This window comes from Heterodontus francisci, unplaced genomic scaffold (assembly GCF_036365525.1).
Source record: "Heterodontus francisci isolate sHetFra1 unplaced genomic scaffold, sHetFra1.hap1 HAP1_SCAFFOLD_88, whole genome shotgun sequence".
Classification (NCBI taxonomy): Eukaryota; Metazoa; Chordata; class Chondrichthyes; order Heterodontiformes; family Heterodontidae; genus Heterodontus; species Heterodontus francisci.
The window spans coordinates 3,001,810-3,010,095 of record NW_027142063.1 but is presented as its reverse complement, the minus strand read 5'-3'; the positions used below and the strand labels follow the sequence as shown (position 1 = coordinate 3,010,095).

The window sequence follows — 8,286 nt, the reverse complement described above, 5'->3', positions numbered from 1 at the left end:
ACAGCTTGGAATCCACAGCAATCAATAAGGATTTTCTTAATGAAGAAGGTACGATCAACCGGTGCATCTCCATCATTATCCTTCACTGCCACCCGAACAGTGTTACACACTCCCTGGCCTGAAGTTACAGAATTGGTTACAGCCATTCGACTCAAAAACTTACCTGAGACAGGATCATGGTCTCTCCCCTGCTCCTCTTCCAGACATTTCCACAAATACTTTCACAAAGAGTGAGGAATTCCTCCCGCACTTCCCTGCTTTACCTTCTGGAGGAATGCAGTCCGGCTACGTCTGATTGGTTACTGTTTGCTGAATCCCATTGGCTGGTTCATGTCACCAATCAGGTAGCTGCTATTTCGCCGATCATCAAAGGGCAATGAGAAAATGGGACGGAGAATGACAAATTGTCAGAGCTGAAATCCATTCTCAAATCTGAAAAGCCCGCCAAAATATTTGTGAAACAAGGAACAGCTGAAATATAATAAATAATATCGTCTAAAGAGTAAAATGTATTTCACTCTCTCCTGATATTGTGTTTCTCCTCATTGTCCGTCACAGATACCAGACTTACTTACCTTCCGGGAGTGGAGCAGACCTGTGTGGGAGAACGGAGGACATAGGTGAGGTTTTAAATGATTTCTTTTCATCTGTGTTCACTATGGAGAAGGACAATGTCGGTGTAGTGATCAGGGAGGGGGATTGTGATATACTTGAACATACTAGCATTAAAAGGGAGGAAGTATTAACTGTTTTAGTGGGCTTAAAAGTGGATAAATCCTCAGGTTCAGATGAGATGTATCCCAGGCTGTTATGTGAGGCAAGGGAGGAAATAGCAGGGGCTCTGACACAAATTTTCAAATCCTCTCTGGCCACAGGGGAGGTACCAGAAGATTGGAGGACAGCAAATGTGGTTCCTTTATTCAAGAAGGATAGCAGGGATAAACCAGGTAATTACAGGCCGGTGAGTCTAACATCAGTGGTAGGGAAACTGTATTTTGAAAAATTCTGAGGGACAGGATTAATCTCCACTTGGATAGGCAGGGATTAATCAGGGATAGTCAGCATGGCTTTGTCAGGGGGAGCGTGTTTCTAACTAACTTGATTGAATTTGTCTAGGCGGTGACTAGATGTGTAGATGAGGGTCAAGCAGTTGATGTAGTCTACATGGACTTCACTAAGGCTTTTGATAAGGTCTCACATGGGAGATTGGTTAAGAAGGTAAGAGCCCATGGGATACAGGCCAATTGGGCAAATTTGATCCAAAATTAGCTTAGTGGCAGGAGGCAGAGGGTAATGGTCAAGGGTTGTTTTTGCGAGTGGAAGTCTGTGACCAGGGATCGGTGCTGGGACCCTTGCTGTTTTTAGTGTACATTAATGATTTAGAAGTGAATACAGCAGGTATGATAAGTAAGTTTGCAGATGACATGAAAATTGGTGGTATCATAAATAATAAGGAGGAAAGCCTTCGATTACAGGACAATATAGATGGGCTGGTAAGATGGGCGGAGCAGTGGCAAATGGAATTCAATCCTGAGAAGTGTGAGGCCTTGCATTTTGGGAGGACTAACAAGGCAAGGGAATATACAATGGATGGAAGGACACTAGGAAGTACAGATGGTCAGACGGACCTTGGTGTACTTGTCATAGATCACTGAAGGCAGCAGCACAGCTCGATAAGCTGGTTAGGAAGGCATATGGGATAGTTGCCTTTATTAGCCGAGGCATATAATATAAGAGCAGGGAGGTTATGATGGAGCTGTATAAAATGCTAGTTAGGCCACAGCTGGAGTACTGTGTACAGTTCTGGGCACCACACTTTAGGAGGGATGTGATTGCCCCAGAGAGGGTGCAGAGGAGATTCACCAGGATGTTGCCTGGGCTGGAGCATTTCAGCTATGAAGGGAGACTGAAAAGGCTAGGGTTGTTTTCCTTAGAGCAGAGAAGGCTGAGAAGGGACATGATTGAGGTATACAAAATTATGAGGAGCATTGATAGTTCACATAGGAAGAAACTTTTTCCCTTAGCGGAGGGGTCAATAACCAGGGGGCATAGATTTAAGATAAGGGACAGGAGGTTTAGAGGGAATTTGAGGACATTTTCTTTCACTCAGAGGGTGGTTCGAATCTAGAAAACACTCCCTGAAGAGGTGGTAGAGGCAGGGACCATCACAACATTTAAGAAGTATTTCAATGAGCACTTGAAATGCCATAGGATACAAGGCTACATCCCAAATGCTGGAAAATGGGATTAGAATAATTAGGTGCTTGATGGCCGGCACAGATACGATGGGCTGAAGGGCCTGTTTCTGTGCGGTATAACTCCATGACTCTATGACTTGCTTTTAAAATCCGGTCTGTATTCAGGTTTATTGACCCTTCTATTTGACACTGTCTGGAACGGAAGGGGATAAAGCCCCATTCACAGCATTCTGTAACGGGACACATTCCAGCTCAATCTGTGTAAAGAAAACACATCACAGATTATAGATTGATGGCTGGTGACAGGAACTGCCAAGGGAGCTAAACCTGAGCCCAGACTTCTGGTGCAAGAAGTAAAAGTGACATTAAGGTTGTTACACTCCCAGCGGTTTACGGTTAATGAATTAATATTCCCCAATAAGTAAACAAGCTGGAAAAAGAGAAATGAGTGACTGAAGACTGAGCCATTCCCTTTAAATCAGCTCTTACTGACCATAGTCTGGGAAGAGGCGGAATATGAACGGGTCAGACCAGAAAACGGCAAAGGATCAGGGAGCAGTGTTCAGTTTAAATCACAAACAGTGAATCGGGAGGCAAATATTCTGCTGGGTAGTGAAACTGCATTTCCCAGAAACTTCCCACGGGATAGAAAAACGATTCAAAAATGGAATCACAATCCGCCAGCAAAATATTTAACATTAAAAGCCATAAATTCAAAATATCGTTCACAAACGAATTCATGATGCTCATGGCCCTGGAGGAGATGTTGGTGTCGGGGTGAACCTGCTTCATCACTTTGTTGATGTAGATGGAGTAACTCTCCTTCCTCGACTTTGACAACCCTTCCATCCCATTTTCCATACCATGTACATTTTACAGCAAACCCATGTTTGGTGTATACAGCCCGAGGGGTTTCACATGGGTCCAGCCCTTCAGTTCATTTTGCTGGGAGGACCTTACACAGAGGTCTTTCCTCATTGAGACTTTGCAGCGGCTGCCCCAAGCTTTAGTGCGCCCCACAGCACGTAGTCCTGGACCTCGGAATATGCCAATCTGCAACACTCGGTCGTGGACAACTCTTTCCACTGGAAGACGAGCAAGTTTCGAGCAGACCAAAGAGCGTCTTTCACTGAATTGATGGTCATTCAGCAGCAGTTGATGTTTATCTCGGTGTGTGTCCCTGGGAACAGCCCGTAGAGCACAGACTCCTGTGTTACAGAGCTGCTTGAGATGAAACTCGACAAAAACCACTGCATCTCTTTCCACACCTGCTTTGCAAAGGCACATTGCAGAAGGAGGTGGGCAACTGTCTCTTCCCCACCACAGCCACCTCGAGGGCTGCGTGTGGAGGCTGTGAGATTCTGGGCATGCAGGAAAGATCTGACAGGGCGGGCCCTTCTCACCACCAGCCAAGCTGGTGCTTGTTTGAAAGTTCTGGCGATGAGCTATGTTTCTATGTTCCTAACTCCACATGATCGGTGAGGCACAGCCTCAGGCCGACTTGGTGGGTGGTGCAAACGGATATCACTGCTTCTGATCTTCACCAGAACAGAGAGTGAGATGTAATGTTGATCATAAAACAGACTGTGAGAGAATACAACAGAATAAAACACATGGAGAGACACTGTGGAATAACAAATAGATTTGATTGGAATGTTGAATTTTGATTGGAATGGATAAAAGAGCAGAAACAGCAGATTAAATTGGGATTCTCATCATTATATTGATATGGGACAGAAAAGAGAAACTGATTGAAAGAAGGGAAGAAGGAAGAAAAGAAAGGATGGATCTGTTCACTTGTTTCAGTTTTTTCACTCGCCCATCAATGCTGGATAAAAAAAAATTGCAAATAACAGAGAATTTCTAACAAAAAGGGAGATTAAATGTTGCTGAAACCTTGGATCGAAGGATGCCCCAACAGTTCACCTGTTTAACTGTCTCCTCACTAGGGGATTTCAATCAGTGAGTAATATTATTCTCTTCTTTTCCTTTGTTAAATAAACCCACAACTGTCACTTGGTGTTAATATCTGTGTTTCAAATCCTGAATAATAAAATTGTGAGTTTCTTGATATTTTTTGGACACATTTCCTGCTGAAAGAACTAAGAACTCTTATCTAATTTACACAATACTATCTACACACTCATCAAGCCTCCTAAACTAGCATCCTTGGTGCTGCTCTCTCTTCTCCCAAACCTCATCTCATGTGACTGTTACATCATCACTCTGACAGTGGAAGGGGTTGTTCCCACTGTTTATTTCATTTTTTATTCAGAGATACAGCACTGAAACAGGCCCTTCGGCCCACCAAGTCTGTGCCGACCAACAACCACCCATTTATACTAACCCTGCAATAATCCCATATTCCCTACCACCTACCTACACTAGGGGCAATTTACAATGACCTATTTGCCGATCAACCTGCAAGTCTTGGGCTGTGGGAGGAAACCAGAGCACCCGGCAAAAACCCACATGGTCAAAGGGAGAACTTGCAAACTCCACACAGGCAGTACCCAGAGTCAAACCCGGGTCCATGGAGCTGTGAGGCTGCGGTGTTAACCACTGCAACACTGTGTCTTCAACATTAACCCTTTACATCCTTATATTACACTGTAAGTCAAAAAAATGGTTAGAGGGAACCTCCTTCATTTATTGAAACATCAACATCCGCCAGTTAAAAATCAACTCAATCCCATCAGAGAGAGAGAGAGAGAGAGAGAGAGACTGTCAGAGAACTTCCTGCATCCAGTCCTGACCCTGTCACTCTCAGCAGCTGCTCACCCAGACCCCACTCTCATCAACACTGAACATTGTTACCGAGACCCTTCAAATACTGTTGACAAAAGGCAGAAAAGGTCAAAGTTAATCACCGCTTTATTGAGTAGAACAAGATTTAATATCTTCTCACTGTCTCTCGGTAACCACGAGACATAGGTTTTCTTATTTGGTTCCTTTGATTTTTCTTGTTCCTGATTGGCTAATATTCCGAACCTTGGATCAATCCTCCTGCTTATGTCATGTCCCAGTCACAGTTACAAGCAACACACAATGACACAAACACTCTGAAACATGCAACACGGTCACACTTTCCTTCAGTGAGATTAATGTCGAGCTGTTTTCCAGGTTGAATGCAACTGTGAACAAATTTCTATCAAAGAAGTTGCCTTTGGAACATCAGCACTGAATTTTTGCACAAGGAGGAACAGCCATTCCAAACTCACATCCTTCACAAAGGCTATTTTTTCCTGTGACTGAAATTCATCATGAAATTTGAATTCTAAGTTAAAGTTCACAAGATACTGATGTAAATGTTGAAACAGAAACTGAAAAAGCCCATCACTAATATGAAATAAGGCTCAACCGGGAGTTGAACCCACAACCACCTGTTTATTAGACAGGTGCTTTAACCAGCTAAGCTACAGAGCCAGTTTACGAATGGTGCTACAATTGAAATCAGAGGTGGTAGCTATTTATTCTTATACCACTTTTCCACAGGTCACAACAAAAATTTTAACTTTTCCCACTTACTGATAGAGTCAATCATATACTCTATTTTTCACAGAATAGAAGGCACAGACCAGGTTTCGTTAATGAACAACAAAATTATCAGTTTCTTATCGAACAAGTTTTAACTAGTCATGAATTAAAGTATAAATACTCAGGTGGAAATTTTAAAAGTTCCCTTTTTACCTTAACTGACTTTTAAAGTCCCTTTCTTACCTCAGCCCCACACACGGACACACACATACACCGGTTAACTGAAAAAAATAAAAGGGGTTATTTTTTACAATTCAGAGCTCTGTTAAAGACAAAAAAAACCCACTTGGACTGATTACTTGCTCATTTAAGAACAAAACAGCAGATGAGATATGTTGTTCCAAAACTGGCGTGAAGTCGAATTTCCGAGTATACGTAGACAGGCCACTAGGGTCTTTTAGAACAGTCTTTTAGAGGCAGTGTTGAGAATTAATTTTAGCAGGCTTTCTTCAAAGACAGGAGATGAGATGAATTGACACAGTGAACTTCTCACAGTCTTTTCAAGATTTGCTGCAAAACAAGCTGGGTTGTGGTCTTCTCTCCTTCCTTGACACTTCTTCAGACTAACTTTATCAGCTGCTCACTCCAGAAGGTAAAATACACTGACTGCTACAACAAAAGCTTGTGATTTTGTGAGCTACAGGTTGTTGCAAATCTCTCTGGCTGTGTTTTTTTCTGTTGATTTTGCACTCAGGTTCTTTCTGAATCCTTGTGTTTGCAGATCTTTGTGAGTGAGAGACATTGAGATGTGCTTAAAGATTTCCCAATAAATTATTCTTATCTCCGTCTTGCTCCGAACTTTGTACAAACACATTAATGTGGGAATCACACATATCAAGCCATCAAACCTTTCCACTAAACATTGAAAGGTGACAGTGTATATTGTGACGAGGTTCCATTTATTCAGACACATCTGGTGTAAAAGTATCAGTGATCGAGACGTGACTCACACAGGTAATGTATTTGTATATTATATTCATGATCTAATGATGTAAATAAACAATTCCTTGCACTTGCCACGCTTGGTGTATATTTTCTCTGCTGATGCCCCCTGAATATCTTTGAGAAAATGGTGATGAGGATGAGATAAAAGTCTGTAAATATAGGCAGCAAACCGCAGCAGGGACTGAAGTGAACAAGATCAGCCAGCTCCTGGTGACCTACCTGCTCGGATGGTGGAGAATTTGGGTGGATTGTGTGAAGCCTGGGCCACAGACTGTCTCCTCAGTTGAATGAGATGTTGCAGGGTCTTCGTGTGCATCAGATTCAAAGTGATTATTTGGGACAATATGGCTGAACTCATGGGATACATCGGAAGGCTAGGAACATATGAGAGGGCTCGAGAACGATTTAGTTGATATATTGAAAGAATGGACATGTTTTTCAGAGCTAATAACATTTTGGAATTTGAAGGTGAAAGTGCAGAGGTCAAGACTCAGCATAAGGTAATTCTTGAGGGCAAGAAAGCAATTTTGCGAATGGAAATTATCCTGGAAGTGTATGACATGCTAACAAAGCTTCCTGCTCCCATCAAGTCAAAAGATGTGCCATTCAAAATAATCATCACGAAGTTGGAGGAACATTCAACCCGAAGCCATTAGAGATCACGGCAAGCTAGAAATTTGGAACCAGAAGGCAGAAACGTAGTGGAACAGTTGGTGAGTACATTGTGGCACTGAAGAATTTATCACTACATTGCAACTTTGGCACATTCTTAGACCTTGCATTATGAGACAGATTTGTGCTTATATTGGTGGATGAGAAAATATACTAAACACACAAAATCCTACATTTGAGCGAACGTGCAAGATTGCTCTTTCCATGGAGATTGCATCAGAGAATGCTCGGGGATTTCATCCAGTTCCAGTGATAGTAACACACTTCAGGGGAACTTCAAAATACTAGTAAAATGGGCTTTGACATGGCAGATAAAATTTACACAGAGAATTGTGAAGAGATACAATTTGGGAGGAAGAATAAGGAGAGGCCATATAAATGAAATGGTACTATTCTAAAGTGGGTGCAGGAACAAAGTGACAATGTACACCAATCTTAGAAGGTTTGAAAAGGCTTCAAAGAGCAAACAGGACACTTGGCTTTATTAATAGAGGCATAGAGTAAAAGTAAATAAGTTATGATAAACCTTTATAAAATACTGGGTCTGAATGGCCTACTCCTGTACCTCCACAGAAAGCTTCCATTCCAGGTTTACAATCTTACATCAGAAATTGCTCAGTGGATGATTCATCTCGGCCTCCTGAGGTCTCCAACATCACAGTTTCCAGTCTTCAGCCAATTCGATTCATTCCACATGATAGTAAGAAACAGCTGAAGTCACTCGATACAGCAAAGACTATGGGCCCTAACAACATCCCGCTTCCAGTACCGAAGATTTGTGCTCCAGAACTAGCTGCGCTCTCAGCCAAGCTGTTCCAGTAGAGCTACAACACAGGCATCTACTGGACAATGTGGAAAATTGCCCGAGTGTGCCCTCTCCATAAAAAAAAAGCAGGACAAATCCAATCTGACCAATTGCCGCCCCATCAGTCTA

General features: G+C 42.5%; 1 non-coding gene across 1 annotated transcript; it reads right to left on the bottom strand.

Annotated features, from left to right (window-relative positions):
- Positions 1 to 5,550: 5,550 nt before the first annotated feature.
- Positions 5,551 to 5,624, bottom strand: trnai-aau (transfer RNA isoleucine (anticodon AAU)). The gene has a single exon. It is a non-coding gene; the product is annotated as a tRNA-Ile (tRNA).
- Positions 5,625 to 8,286: the final 2,662 nt, after the last annotated feature.